The sequence below is a fragment of the Phalacrocorax carbo genome, chromosome 4 (assembly GCF_963921805.1).
Source record: "Phalacrocorax carbo chromosome 4, bPhaCar2.1, whole genome shotgun sequence".
NCBI lineage: Eukaryota > Metazoa > Chordata > Aves > Suliformes > Phalacrocoracidae > Phalacrocorax > Phalacrocorax carbo.
In genome coordinates, this window is record NC_087516.1 from 54,924,831 (window position 1) to 54,942,119 (window position 17,289).

The window sequence follows — 17,289 nt, forward strand, 5'->3', positions numbered from 1 at the left end:
GATGCAGTGATGACTGGCATAGAAAAGAAAGTACTGATTAACAATTTAGCTCCAAACTAAATGCTCCAAACAGAACACATAAAAATGGCAAATGTAACAGAATTCAGGTTATCGTTGTCCACACCAAGCAGTTACGGACCTCAGCACTACAACCCTGCTCATTGGACCACTCATCTGTCCAATTACACTTTCTGCACACTTCTACACATTCATCTTTCAAGCTGTCAAAACACACATCCAGTTATGTTCTGTTCAGCAAATTTTATGGAATTTAGACCAGACGCAACAGTTCCATTTCATGTGAGGCATATAAAAATAAATCAAATTTTATGTTCATAGTTCATAGTATAATTTTGTTCTACTGTGTGCTCGTGTCATATTCTACCACCACCACCACCCCGTGCCATGTTGGGGCCTAAATTGCCAGTTTCCAACATTAATACATTTATCATATAATAGTCATGAGTTGTAAATGGCTGAAGGAAACGTATTAAGCTGCACAGAATGCATCTACTTTGACTAACAAAGGTCTGTAGAAATACCTGCTTTCACTTCATTACTAACTTTTCAGTTTCATGTTCAACTCTATGCCTATGCAAATTCAGTCTAGACTATTAAAGGTCATCCTGTATTAGTTAAAATCACGCAAAACACTCAAACAGTAAACTATTGGAATTCATAGAAGTTTATAGGGTTTAGTATGAAAATCAATAGGCAGAGTACTTGAATCCACAAAGTTCAGTGCAAACCCTCAATTCCAAAACAAATATATTTTTATGATTAAAAAAAAAGTGAACATGGGAGACTCCTAGTGAAGAACTAACCAGGATTTGCATGTTCCCCAGCAAAAGCTGCTTTTGCTAGGATGGTACAAAGAAACATCAATTAAAAATACCTCACAGACATAATATTATCTCACCTACCCCAAATTACTCTCCCAATTGAATTATTATTTGTTTAAAGAATTAAAACCATCCTAAAAACACACCACACAAAAACTGAATTAACATGACCTGTAGGCTGAATGTGTCTTTAGAGATCAGAAAACAACCAGTTCAGCAAATACATTATATATCTAAAATGTCTCTAATTCTAAAGCCATCAACTTAATTCACAACAATTTTTTACATTATTTTTCCTTTGTTATGCACAAATAACTTTAGAATCACACACGTGTATCATCTCTAACCAGTGTATACATCCTCATGATAAAAATTCACAGGCTTACAATTTCTTTCTTAACATGTTACCTTTTCCTGGCAAGGAAGAAAAAAAGAAAATAAAAGTCTTCTTGCTTGTACGATTCATACTCCTTCACCATTTAAAGCAGTTTAAGACGATCATTATTATAGAGGAAGCACGAGAGCTAAACTGAATTTTCAGAGTAAAAGGGTGACAGCACCATCATGTGGCTCTGTAAGGTACTATTTACTACTGGCTTAATACATGACAGAAAAAAATTATTGTTGTCCAGATATGTACATAATGGACTTCTTAAAATTAGTTTAAATTGTGACAGATTAGATTCTGCAGAAATCTAATTTATTTTGAAATCTGCAATAAGGATAAGCATATTGAATTTTTTTATGTGGGTAATTTTGTGGAATTGCCTACTTTTTTATTATGATACTAATAAAGGAATAGCATGATATTATTATTAATAGAACAGAACATTTGCACAGCAGGAAAAGTCTTTTACATTCTAACCACACTGGTGGGGGCCTTCAGGAGTTGGACAGCCCTGATCTCCAACATCATCTATGATCTGGGAAAATCTTGAGCAGATAGCAGCCTCACATCAGTTATACTTAATTTCTTTGGCAGCTAAAAGCATGAGATGAACTCCAAACTGAATCCCACCCAGAGGAACATCAGCTGTAAAAAAAGAGAGGTCAGCTCATGTGTCTAGAGGAATGAGATTAAATTACCAATAATAAACTGCAAAATATAAAGGCCTGATAAGGAGAGTAAAGTGTGCAGATTGTCATCTTACTAGGAGATGATTTAATATGTACGTTTTTGCTTCTGTTTTCTGGGGCAACACTTGACAAGTAAGTGAACTTTACACAGAACAAGAGTATTACGTCTAGAAACATATATTAAGCATATTAAATATTTTTAATACCATACTATTAGGTTTTGTGATAGTAAAAAAAGTATGTATTTCCAAATTAAAAACAAAACCCAAAACAGAAGAGGCAAACGTAATCATTCTCTCATATTATGCAGATGCTGCTTTTTTGTAGATGTACCCTACTAACAGAGTAGTGAGCCTTACATGACTGAAAAAACATTTCAAAATTATGAGCAGCTTCAAATACCACAGCTGAATACACTGAAGAGTGAGGATTTTCTGATGAAAAACTGAAATCCTAAACAAAACACTAGATGTGATCTCTGCTTTTAAAACACTAGTCACACTATGTGGTCTTAAGGAAAATTATTTATTCCAATCCCTTGCTAATTCAAATGAGCATATGCTTCCAAATAAAAATAATACAAAAGAAAACTGGGCTATAGAAATACATCATCCAATCAGATCACTGGCATTTCTAGCCATATTCTAATATACACAGAAGAATGCTCAGCTCAGCACAATTTACTCCATTTACTGTAAAATTGAAAAGCAATTTTAAGATTTTTAACACAAAGAGATAATAATTTATATACTTAAACTTATGTACATAGTTGAGTATCTTGAACTGAAATCTCTGCTTACTAATCCCTACGAAGGTGTATATATACACACACACTATTAATCAACACCTCAATATCCAAAAGATCCTAGGCACCTCACAATCTCTAGACTGAACAGCCCAAAGACTGTAGGTTATATTATTAGGCATGATGCAGAAACTAAGAATAGAGATTTAGGGTTAAGAAAGAAACTGGTTACAGTAATTAGATCATATGGTTTCTCAGTTACGGTATATGCTCGTTATGACAACTCCATTTGAGTCAGGTTTTATGGCATGGTAACTCAATTCTTGAAGGCAAAACAAAAGGAGTATATTCCTAAAAGGTCTGCTTGAGGAAAGATGGTACTTTGATCACTGTTTCTAAAATGGCATGCAGTAAGCAGTATTTTCAGTGTATGGAACCAGATCCTTAACAAGTAAAACATAATACAATTTAAATGCATCAAATCAGAACATGAAACTTAACATAGAATATTTTTTAAAAGTAGTGATATCTCCTTCTTTCTAAACTCACTAAATTTCTTTTTTTCTTCCCCTTGAAGGCAGGTATGATCTAATATAAAAATGTGAGAAAACAAGAACTAATAATAGTTCCCAGCAAGTGATGTGCATCAGTTGACAGTATGATTATGTATGCATCTGGATTAAGACAATTTGAAACATAAGCTTCCAAAAGGAGAAATGACAAAAACAACATATTGAGAAGTTCAGGAATATTATTAGTGACAAAACAGAGTTCACTACAGGACTCATTTGTGCTAAATATTGTGATTGCCTGAAACTTTCAAACTAGCCCACCATAAATTACATGTAAAGGCATGGGTGTTTTATGTTATTACTAAACTGTAACTATGAGTTCTAAACATTTCTAAACTATATAAATGTTATTTTATTCTTCACCTTCATTTTAAACTACCAGGAAGCATTCATAAAGACTTGACATCTTATTCTGTTCAATTATACTAGTACCCTTTTTTTAACACACAATGAAACAAGTTAGACCATGATAAACTATACTTCTGAAATAGTAAAATTCAATATCTAAATATTTATAAATGTATATATATAAAGTGACTTATGGGCAACAGAAATGTTACAGTAATAAATTGCATTTGTAGTGATTAAAGCTACTCCCCTGTAAAGATGACCCAGTTTAGTACACTTTTTCAAACTCAAACAATAAAAGTGTTGTCTTATATATACAGTCTTTAAAATCTGCAGTAAAACAATATAAATGGACTGTTACTTAACTTACTAACCTGTACATTATTCAGGTGAAGTATCCTATCTGTAATGGAATTAAAAAGCTTTTTAAAAATACTGACAAAGACTGAAGAATAAATTGATGCACTCTTAATAACTCTAAATCATCTAGCTCTTTATGCCAAGAAGTGTTGACAATACCAACTTCAAGGTCATTGTCAACTTGGTAAGTCATTAGCAAATAAAATATGGCTTAATTGGAGCAAACTCAGCAAGGAGCTGCATTATTTTAAGTGAACACTGCAATATAACTTGAAGAAGAATTACTAATCGCCACTCCCGTTGACAATGAAATGGATGAAGAAGGTGCTTTGTAACTTTTTTCTATGACTTTCCCGTAATTAAATATGGAAATAGATTCTATGAAGAATTAAAAACCCCTGAGTGCATTAATTCAGGCACTAATGGACTGCCTTCCAGTGTTACAGCACACAGGTAGTTCCCAGCATGTTACCAACATTAGCTAATATATCAGTGTCAGACTCCAGCAGTACCCTTTTAGTATTGAATACCCAACTCTGTGAAGCAGATTTAGGCCGATTACACATGTTGTTTTAAAAGGATGTATTTTTCATATTTGGAAGTAGTACCTGAAACTCTATGTGCATTGATGAAACAGCCTGAGAAAGACCTGAGATCCAGTTGCCTGAAGATGTATGCAGGTGTATTACGTACATACAATGCTTATGTAGTCTTTATAGCCATCTCACTAACCTCTAGCATAACAATTGTTAATGGTTTGGTCTTTACTTTTTTAAATAAAACACCTTTTAAAAATAACCTTATTTGCATACTTTTCATCATTCCCAACACAATATATCACAAACTCCCTAACACAATTATACCATTGAGGGTTATAACATTTAAACTAAGGGAGTTCCTCTCAGCACAGGTCTCTTGATACTGCTGCTTGTTCAAACACTATTGTCTCACTTTATGATACAGAATTATTCACTTCCTCCAGCTCTCCCCCAAAACCATATTTTATGGGCAAGCAGCCCTAACCTGATGAGCTCCCTAGGTCCCAGCCTGATACACCAGTCCTTACACATTTTTAAAGCAACTGCCAATCTATCAAAGCATGGTAATACTCACCATAAAAGCAAGTGAAAATGAACAACTGGTTTTTAAAATTAACTCTGCGGTATTTATAGAGTAGATATGTTTGAATAATTAATAATGCAAATATTTCAGCTAATGCAATTTCTAATTGAAGACTTTGCAGATCTATATCTGTATCAGAGGGCCTAGCTCAGTAACAAAACGCAAATTTGCAGCTATTCCTTGACATTACATGTGGGCACCAATCCACTAAAGCACTTCAGTATGTCCATAGCTTAAAATATGTAAGCAGTCCTACTGCAGTCAAATGCAACAGTTACATGTTAATAGTTAGATATGTAGTTAAGTGCTTTGCTGGACTGAGGCCTACATTTGTTTGACAGTGAAAATGTGCTTTGGGAATTCATTACTTATCTAAAATCTATGCCCATAGTAAGAAAAAAGCAGCAACTTGAGAAACCTTAGACAAGTGGATTGGGCTTTGAGGCACAACGAGGGAGCTCTGACCTAAAAGTAGTGGTTGTGTAAAACAGAATTAAAGATTCAAACCAACAATTACCACATATACTCTGTCACTTCTCTAGGGAAAAGACAAGGCCAAAACAGCTGTTGCAAGTGCTGAAAGAACACTCAAAATAGTTTATTATCCACTTAAGAACTTCTATATTGTATCTGTTTTTCATGTTGTTTCTTGCTATGCTGTTATATTTTAGCTTTGAAAACTCATTAAATTAAAGCTTATGTACTGTTTTTATTTAAGCAAATTTATATTGAATAAAAACATATAATCAGGCATTTGTTGCTAACAAGAAAGCACTGTCAAAACCCCAGAAGACAGAATTGTTTTCAGATTATTTGAAAGCCCTTTCTCTCCTGAGGATCATAATGCTTTAGTTTTATGTTGGTGGTGTGTGTCCCTGATACGCTTGATAGCTATTATTGCTCATATATATCCGCATACAAAGTATTAACTGATCCCACTGATCCTGTAATAAGTATTAAGGGAAACATGCATTGGTGGCAGGTTTTCTGCTGTGAAGTATAACCTTGCAAACAAGTCCTTAGAACTAATGAAAAATTGCCCAATTCTAAGAAAACAAGGATGACAAGACTCAGACATGACCTCTACTCACAGCAGAATCAGAAAAATATCAAGAAAATTAAAATATTTTATTAAAACCAACAAATAGATACAGAACAAAAGGTCCAACATTCATTCATATGAATAGCCCCCAATGAATCACTTAAATGTTTTCCCCTCTAACCCTTAGTTTTGACTACTTTAAAAGTATGATCTCAAACTGTGACCAGTATTTCTATGCTGTACCCAAGTCCAAAACCCGACTAAACTAGGGCAATGAAATCTGAGATGACAAGAAAAAAAAAAAAAAAATCTACAAACAGAAACCAAGAGGAACTAGACAAACACAGACAAATCAAAACCACACAGGACCATACAACATCTCTATAACCTATTCATAAGAAAGAATGGTAGTTCGAGATTGGGCAATGACTGCTAAAATAATCTGCAGTAAGGAATGGACTTAGAAAAGTACTGAGCCACTCAAACACTGCTGTGGTTATGGGCCTGTTACTTAAATAGAAACTAATAATTACACTCTTGAAAGATGCCTATCTTCTCCCATGAGGGTGTTCATTATGTCCCTCAACAGACAGAGCCAAAGATCCTCTTTGTCTTCAAGTCTTACACTTTCCAACAAATTTAGGATAAAAATATAGGAGGCAAATTGAAGTTCTTAAATAGCTTTATGATTTTTTTATCCTTTTATGTAGGATAAGTACCTCAGAAGCAGCCAACCACCAGTCTTGAAAATAAATTAAATACCACCAGTCCTGAATATAAAATTAAATACCACCAGTACTGAATATAAATTAAATGAAAGCTGTCATGGTGAAAGATCAAGATATCTCAGTCTCTAGGACCCCAGATCTGACTGAAGCTTCCTGCTCTTCTTATCCAGTTTCTTTAAGCTCCATTGTACCAGTATTTGGTAATGTTTTTTTCCTATAACAACAGTAATAGTTGGTATTTACAAAGGAATTTGGTGGACAGTTCTGTACAGATGCAAAGAGTGAAATTCTTGTGCACTCACATCAGAATATGGAACAAAATAATTCAGTTGTTAGATTTTTAAGTGATGAAATGATCGACATTCCTTAAAACATAAAAACATTTTAAATTCTCATGAAAAGCTGTCTTTTAGCACCATTAATTAAATCTAGAATTCAACAAAAGTTTCTGAATAAATTATGTGAAAGAAAAAAATTTTTAATAAAAACTGCAGTTGTACCTTCTGTGAGTTCTCTTGACCTTTTGACTCTTCCTTCTGAAAGCACACAGCATACAGGTAGCTAAAATACTATCTGAAATTGTCCAAATCCAGAAATCAGAATCTTACTTCAGACTGAAGTTCTCACATACCCAAACGCCTTTTCAGTATACCGTTTAATCTCCTTGCCTTAGTCCATTTGTATAAACTACAATAATTACAGATAACTACATAGATTCTACATATGGTTACCTGTAGACTATTCATTTTGCTTATTCAGTGTTTAGAAAACATAATGCCTTGTATTTGTGCAACAGCATTCACAGAAAATGTGATTCCTAACAAAAATTCTGAATACTGAAGTGCTAGCATCAAATACCTAGAAATGGTTGCAATCTGGATCAACTAAATGGCTCTGCTGCCCCCTAATGCATTACAGGGGAAAATAGTAATCAAAGAGAAGTGATGGATTAGTCTCTTTTTATTTTGGTTAATTACAAACTATAATTCGCTCTATGCAATTAGATTTGCTCAAGCATCCTCTTTGTCATAAATGCTATACATAGTTGATGTTGCTACTTCAGAATCATCTGTAATAAGGAACAGTGAACAGTATAGCTATTAAGGCTTTTCAAATGGAAGACATCTTTAATCTCTAATTTGTTTGAGAAGATATGACAGAAACATCAGAGACGACACTATTTATTACAACATTGTAAAAATTTACATCTCACAATACTAGAGTTGTAAACCACGTGACAGAATTTGAATCTATCATGGCTCAGAATGGGTTTAAAGTAGAACCACTAATCTGTAGATCATCTCAATTAAAAAGAACATCTCTTCTTGCAATGTAGATTCAATAATAGGTAGCCTTTCAGCTCTAAAAGTGATTTAACAGTATGAACTTTTTTTAAAAAAATAATTCTTTGAATAAGCAGCAATTTGAGCTAGAACCAAAAAATGAAGGCAGCACAAGACGACTTTGGAGTAGAAATAAAATGGTAATCTACACACTTGGAAATTCACATTTTTTTCCACAGATTGATCTAGACCTTTCAACCACTCCGTTAGCAGGAGTCACACAATTAAATTCCAAGTAGCTTTTGTGGAAAAAAAATTAAAACACCACTCTCCTGACCTACAACGATACCCTTTAATTAAAAAGGCAAAACTGTCAAGAATGATGAGGAGATAAGCATTATAAACAGGAAATGCAAATACTGCAGCCAAAAAACTATCAGTAAGAAAAAGTGCTCAGCTGACAGATTTGTTTGCCAGATGCTTTAGATTTGGGACTTATTTTTAATATTAAAGTCACCAGATTTTACTGTAATATCTGACACAAAAATTACAAATAACATAATTTATTAAGAGCCTGAAAACACAGCAGAACTATCAAAGCTGATTACTTTTTAAGTCATTGCTTTAGGAAAGTAACAAAATTATGATAAAATTTATTCAAGAATGTCTTTGATTCAACAGGTCTCACATACTGAAATCTTACATGAAATACTAGAACTTTGTTTACTGCAATAGTCCCCTGTAGATTAGAAAGCACTGCCAAAGAACTGCATGACTTTAAAAGACAGTTTATGTATTTTATCTGTATTTTATGTATTTATATTTTATATATTAATCCCCTTCTTATGAAGGAAATAAGGGGTGAGGATCTCTTTCCTTCAGATTTTTTTGCCAAAGAATGGGTAATTTATCTGAAATATTTGCAAATAAAAATGAAACAGTGACAAAGATGTATTTTTATGGTAGCATTCAGGTTATGTACCTTATTAGAATCACATTCTTTCAATTCAATTGTTTCTTGTGTGATTTAAAAAAAGTCATAGACATACTTGGAATTCTTTGAATCGATTTTTTAATAGTCTTGTTATTTTACAAAAACAATGACTGCTAAAAAAAAAGCATAAGCAGGTTTCTCTGCAGCCTCTACACACTAACCCTCTCTAGTATTGCCTGCAGAATTGTTGTACACTTTTACATTACCTTTCTGTTCAAGCAGAAAAGGAAGCAATGACTCTTTCAGAGATACAGGTTTTTTGCCTAGTCTTTTAGCTAAAGTAGTGAAGCAGGTACTACATGAGACTTCACTGCATTAGTGTCCATATCCTCCACAAACATCCTACTATAGAGTCAGAAACCTAGTGGTACCAGTTCTATTTTTGTTATCCTAGAAGAAAATAGAACAGGACTATCTCTTCTGGTTCTTGGGGGTAAGGGTGTTTGTTTTATTTAAAAAAAAAAAACACTACATTGTTTTATCATTTTATCTTCAGTGATGTGGGAGTCATTAAAAAAAAGTTACTTACATCTAATATCTGAATATAAGCTGGACCCAGTGTTATGTCTCTGAGGTGGGCAGTGTTTTTTAAGAGTGCCATCCTCACCTTCCTCATATCCAAAAGCCTGACCAGGAGAAGGAATAGAGGGATCATCCTCCTTTCAGCACATTTTTATGGACTCTACAGCTCCCTCTAAAAAAAAAAATTTTTTTTTTTAAATTTATATATATACATTGTAAAATAGACTGTTCACACATGCTTACTCACAATAAATAAATTGAAAAATAGGTATCCAAACTGGATAACCCTGAAGTTTTTTCCAAAAAAGTGTGTTCTGCTTACTGTGGACAAAAGCTTGAATGTGCAAATATTCAATCTTTTTAGCACGTGGCATGGCTTAGCTTAGCTTTTCAGCATATTAGCATAACAAAACATTATCACAAGTGTTCTGTAAAATGCGTGAGCATTTTTTAAATAGGGAATTAACATTACACAGACATTTAAATTAGCATACCAGCTGACTATGCTCTTTAGACTCTCTCTGCTTTTTGCTATTTCTAGCCAACTCCATTGTAGGAGCTTGGTTATAGCTGCCAGGTCCTGGAGTAACTGCGTTGATCTCTTTGAAGCACTTCTCTTATCTGGCAGACTCTTGCCACCTTTGATGTTCTAAAATATATTAAAAAAAAAAAAAAAGAAAAACATCACCATAAATTAATTATGAACCCGATGGCAATTTTATTAAAATAATTCTGATGCCTAGATGCATCTATTAAAAAAATTAATAATCTGTGGCCAGTAATATTAAAACACCGTAGATAATGATTACTTTTTTCAAAGTTGTTTCACTTTATTTCAATTAGGAAAAGTCATCACATGAAGCTAAAAAGCATTATTTCCCATATGCTTCCTCCAATGAATTACTGTTTCTAAAATTCTGACATATTCTAGTCTGTATCTCAAAGAGTTTCAACAAAGTAAAATAATGAATAAAATTGTAGAGTAAAAACCAGAGGACAATTTCATTATTTACTCTATAATGGTAATGACCCTGCCACTGATGAAGACCTCGGCAAGCCAGGTTCTAAACAGCAATCTAATCAGTATCAGTTCCTTCAGTTCAAACATTTTAGTGTCCTAAACACTTCAGTTATAACTGAGCTTTATGTACAGAAACCTCTACACTTAAGTATATCAAACCAGAATAGACTGTGGTTTTCTTAATAACTAAGAAGCTACAGCATTTATTTATTCTTTTTAATATGGTTTTACAAGTGAGCTTCAGGTAATTCTTAAAACAGTGGAGACAGCCTGTTGTAGAGGGAAGATGATTATATTTTCTCCTGACAAGAAAAATAATTACAAAAACAAGACTGAAATACTTTATTTCCTACTACTTTAAATGGGACACAAGACAAGAACTGCAAGGAAAACCTTAGGGATTTCCAGACAACTTCATTGTCAGTGCTACTACTACAACTATCAAACGTTGAAAATGCATTTTTCTGCATACTTTTAAAGTTAGCATCTTTACTAAATGTAAATTTTCAGATATAGCTTGCTTTATTTGTGACCAATAATATCTCACATCATAACACATTATTAATGCAGTGTTATGGCAGGTGTGATGGAAAACAGTGTAGCACAAGAATAAATTAACAGAAGTCCATAACACAATGTATCTCAGTTGAAATCTGAAGAAAAGATGCCATTCCGCAAAGCCTGTCATCTGCCAATTTTTGTAGCATATTGTTCTCACCACTACGCTCTCACAACAGACAGTGGTGATCCTCAGCTTCCACAATGAACAACCAACAATCAGCGAGAAGTGCCAAACATAAGTGTCCTTTACATTTAATCACTAATTTCAAACTATTATGTCTAAAAACAGAGTAAAGGTTCTCATATGCAACATCATTACTTAATGAGTTATTAGATTTTTCCATTATAATTTAAGCTGGAGGAAGATTCAGGAAAAAGAAGATAAATGAGGAAGAGCAGTGAAGACACTTTATGATATTCTACGAATGTGATTTTATCATTCTAGTACAAAATTTAATGCAAACAGCATCATCACCTTTTCCCACTTAGGAACATATATACCAGTCAGCCTGCCTTAAATGATTGTACAGTAAGGAAAAAAAAAACCACCCTAAATCTAAGTATACTACAACATATGCACCTATAATATGGATTTTTTTCATTGTCAGTTAGTCCCATGCTTTAAACAGTCTAATTCTTTCTGTATTTGCATTGTTTTACATATTCTGTAGCTGTTAGTACTGCTACTACTTCAGAGTCATGCTATACTCTTGGTGTATAAAGTTTACCACATTACACTTAAAAAGCTGAATACACATTTTTCTTCTTGACATAAGGACTTAATTATACACCTTAAGATGGGTTCTATTTCAAGTCATAAGCTTGGAGAGTAATAAGGAGTACTGCCTCAGGCAAACAGCATCCCAGACCAGCTTTCAGTAGCGAGACACACTGTTCCCACTCATTTATCTTTGCTAGCAGACAGGAAGAGTCAAAAATTCTCCCTGCAATGCCTAAAGTACTCAAGAAAGCATTAGGAAGATCAGACTTCGATATTGCAAAGAGAACAGGATGCAATTGCAGCATTTTGTAGTGCAAGGATGAAGGAGTGAGAAGAACTTAAAGCACATCTCTTTCCACAGATTTCACGGGAGTCATGTCCAATTCTGATTTTTTTTTTTACCTGATCCCCACTTCAGGCTCCCTAGCTAACATACCAGCAGCCTATGTGGCACCAACTTAAAGCCACTGCCTCCCTCCAGCTTTGAGACCTCGCACAATTGCAACGGGCGGATCACGCTCCAGAGCAGGAGAGGGGGAAAGCACCATGCAGCAGCCATGGCACCCGCCTCCCCTGCTGCACCCACAGCGGTTGTACCAAAAGGTGTACAAACACCTGCTGCAGTCTTTGCCACATTTTGCTCCCATCACATAAAAAACACAAGAATGAGAATATTGGATCAAACTAAAAGTCCACCTTGCCCTGTATTACCATCTTCCTTGCTGATCTGCCGTAGAAAGGTAAGCATGCAGAAATCTTTCTCCTAATACTCACCGTCAGATTCCAGCAATCTACAGTTGAAGAACTTCCTACTAAAGTACATTTAATACCTCTTCAGAATTTATGCTTCCACGGGTTTGTCTGATCTTTGATCACATAACTATGTACCCTTTTGTTCTGAACATTGTGCTGGACAATTTCACATGATACCCCTCTTTTCTGCATTAGGAAGAAAAAAATGAATCAGTCACTTCTCATTCATCTGTCTATGAAAGTCAGCACTACATAGATCAGAATTCTTCAACCTGGAAAAGATACAACCAACATGACAGAAGTCTATCTAATGACTCCTTAAGAAAATGTCTTTTCTATCTATGATTATCCTTGTTGTCCTTCTTTGTATGTATTTTAATTTTACAATACACTTTCAGAAGAGGGGTAACCAGAACTTCAGGTAAAAATGAATCTGCAGGCAAACTATGGCGTTTATGCAAGGGCATAACAAGGTTTTATGGTTTGTCTTCTATCCCTTTTCTAATAATCCCTAACAGCCTAGTTGCCTTTTTTTTTTTTTTTTTGATGACTACTACTGTGCTTTGAGCTAGCATTTGCTTAGAATGAAGTGTTATAATTTTAAGTTCTCTCTCGTACCATAAGTAATTCAGTGTCCTTGGTTTTAATGGGGAAAATTAAGATTGGTTTTCCCAAGTGCATTTATCTGTACGAAATCTCACATGCCATTTTATTGCTCCATCATGCTGTATCATGAAGTCTTTCTAGAGCTCTTTATAACAAGATTTCATTTTTACTACTTTGAATCAATCAGTGCAGTGAGCAAACTTTACCACGTTGCTCATCCCTTTTTTCCAGATCACCTCCAGGGATATTAGATGGCAGAGACCCTAGAACAAATTCCTGTGAGACTCCCTTACACAGAAAAGCCAGCAATTATTTCTCATCTTGTTGTCTATTTGTTGACAGTTATTAAACCTTGATACATGGAAGTTCAATTTCTTTAAGCTCATTTGGTGAGTGACACCATTCAAAGCCTTTCTGCAAATCCTTGTATAATACATCAATTAAAAGAAAATTACTGCTTGTTTACTGGCCTTTTCAAAGGCCTCTAATAGGTTTGTAAGGCACCTTTTACAAGTTACACAGATCCTTTCCCATTATATCAATCTCACCCACATGCATACAGCCCTAGCCTTTATCACATAAATTCCACCAAATGGCTTCATACACAAGTCAAACTTACTACCCCTACAGTTCCCAATGTTTCTGTTAAAACTCTTCAAAAATGTGTCATGTATACCACCACCTGTTCTCTCAGTACTAACAAAACTGTAAGTAATAGTTTGCCCACCATAGTCAGCCAGTGGTTTCATACGTAAGTATCATTAAAACTCTCTGCTCAAGGATCTTATCTCGGCAATTTCTTCTCCCAACAATACATTTCTAAGAAAGCTCTTTCAAAACTCATACAAAGAGAGACTGTACTGCTGGAGCCTCCTTAAGCTCCTTTCCAGCCAATATTCAGTATTCAGCTTTCAGCTTCCCCTCCCCCCACCACCCATGTCTTTGTTTTCTTTGGATAATCCTTTTATACCTGTAAAAGGATCAGCTTTTTGCCCTGTAACTTCACCAGCAGGCATCCTACCTGTGATGTATTTGTACAAGGAATCTTAGTAGTTTCTATTTCTTTGAAAACTCATTCCTTGTAATAATTTTGACCTGCCCTATTGTGCTTTTAGACTTAATTTGTGAGTGTAAGGTTTCATCCTACTCTCAGCACATTGTTTTACCTGGATTTTGTGTACTCTGATTCATTTTAATTGCTGTAGGATCCAGCTGATAGGTGATGGCGATTTCCCCTACAATTCTAGTATAATTTCTGTTAAAAGAGCCTACACCACTTGCAAGCATTTCACCCATTTGGCTGAGCCCTACCATTTCTTTGCGAAAAGCTTTATCATTCTATATAATTCCCCTTTTGGAAAATAAAACACACTTACCACTTACTACTAGGGGTTTTTTCCTGTTCTTTCAAGAATGCTAAATTTAAAGTACTTTATGGCCACTCTTAGACTACCTAGTCAGTAGTAACCTTCTGAAACATACTGCTCACAAGGTCAAAATTAGCTCTCCTCTTCTGCGGTCCATACATAATTTCTTTATTTTGTCTAAAAGACTGCTGGGCCACTCTGAGCACACTGCCAAGCCTGATGAGATCTCAGAACATAAAGTGTGGAGGGGTAACCAAAACCTTCTCCATAATTCTGTTTTTATGACCACAGCCCTCTTGATCTTCCTTGCTATGTCACCACTCCTACCAGTCTAGCATCGTATTTTGCTGCTGAGAGATGGCATTTCAGTTCAGTTTAAAATAGTTGTTGACAAAAAATAGCTTACTTGTGTGATATGACTTCAATGGGACAGAGGCAGGGGTAGTTTGTTTGGATTAGGGATTTGTTTTGTTTTACAAATTTCAACTAACACAAACTATGCTGTTGCTCTTAAAGAATTTGTATACTGTCCAAGACCAGTTGATTGTTCCACCAATTTCTGGTATATTTTATCTCTCTAAAACCAAGCAGTCCAGTTCTCTTCCTATTTTTTACATCTAGAATACCTATTAAAAAAAAATAACAAATACTTAGTTCAGCTGCCTATTTGCCTAATAAGTCTTATTACCATCTGTCCTATCTTTGAGGTTTTTGCAACTTCACTAACAAGAGGATATACCATGTTGACTTCTGCAATCTTGAACACATCACTTTTGCCCCTAGTCCTAGTTTAAACATTAGGGTCCTAATGCACAGTTGGGGTGTATGTTCTGATGGGAGGCATGCACACCTCAATGATAAGGCCCAACCATCTCCTGCTCTCTCTCACGCACGGATTAAGACAACATGATCCCAGATCTGCAAAATCTTCACACTCTTACATTTCTAGTTCAGTAAACACAACATTGATCAACAAAAACAACTACTAAACATACCAAAAATAATGTCACTTCATTAAATTACAAGTTCTCTGTTTTGTTATTATTATTTAAAAATAAATAGATGTGTAAAATAGTCAAAATCTGCCCACCTTGGGAAGGTCTCTACCTTTGCTCTCATCATCTGAATTCACTTTTCTCTTTCAGAGACAAGTATTTAACAAAACTAATGCACAATTCATACTTCTTTAGAAATTGTTCTCTCGTTAGTTCACGAGGGATAGACATTTTTAGCTACAGCACAATCTGTAACTTCAAATGAGTAACATCTATGAAATATGACAACGATCTAAAAAGACTATGGCAAAACTGAGATTTTTAAACATCAGATAGCATTCACCTTCAGGGGCTACACTAAAAGAATCTTACTACAGAAAAAAGAAGAAACGAGAGGAAACAGGACACATGAGATTAAATTATAATAACAAACTGTATCTTCCTATATTTTTTTCCATTGTTGGCCAATTTACATGTAAGAAAAGGTTATTCTAATCAAATATTATAAGAATACTGCTGATTGTTGCCATCCTGAGAATAAGATTTCCAACTTTAGATAATAAAAGATGCATGGAGAGGGCTAATCTCCAACTTCACCCTCCACCTATTGTTTACCTCTAAAATTGTTACGGAACTTAAATATTTTAGAGTGAGATCATTATGATCATGTACCCTAATAAATATGGTAAGTAGAAACCCTTGGATCAATACAAGCACACTGAAAAGAATTTTGAGATTGAATCTCTTTCTCTGTGAATAAAGCAATGCCTAAATGCTAATTTATTTTCAGCTGAGATTTTGTTGTGCTCAGATGTGTTACTGTCTTCAGGGTCACTGGAGTAGTCTTCAATCTACTTACCACTTCATTTCTAAACTGCAGCAATGTTGAAACAAAGGCAAAAGAAACCAAGAAAGTAATATACCATTATTCTGTATACATTTGACCATTGTTGAAATTTTCTTTCAGTAAGTCAAAGTGAAAAAGTTTAAAACTTTTTAAATTTATTTAAAGCAGTGTCATGGTTCAGCCCCAGTCAGCAACTAAACACCACACAGCCGCTCACTTACTCCCCCCACCCCTGTGGGATGGGGGAGAGAATCGGAAGGGCCAGAGAAAAAAAAAACTTGTGGGTTCAGATAAGAACAGTTTAATAATTAGAATAAAATAATAATGATAATAATATTGATTATGATAATAACAATAATGAGAAGATAATAAAAAGGAAAAGGGCCTGTCCCCAAGCCGCGATTGCTGCCTCCCTCCCCTGGCCAGCTCCTCCCAAGTAACACACTGGGCATGATGTTACATGATATGGAATATCCCCTTTGGCCAGTCTGAATCCGCTCTCTTAGCTGTGCCCCCTCCCCTCCCGGCTTCTTGTGCACCCAGCAGAGCATGGAAAGCTAGAAGAGTCCTTGACTAGTGCAAGCACTACCCAGCAACAGCCAAAACACCTGTGTGTTATCAACATTGTTTTCATACCAAGTCCAGAGCACAGCACTATGCCAGCTGCAGTGAAGAAAAATAACTCTATCCCACCTAAAACCATGACAAGCAGAAATTTTTTTACCTAATCCTAAATATTGGTGTTACAGACTTAAGCATAAAACCACTTATAAACTTTATCTT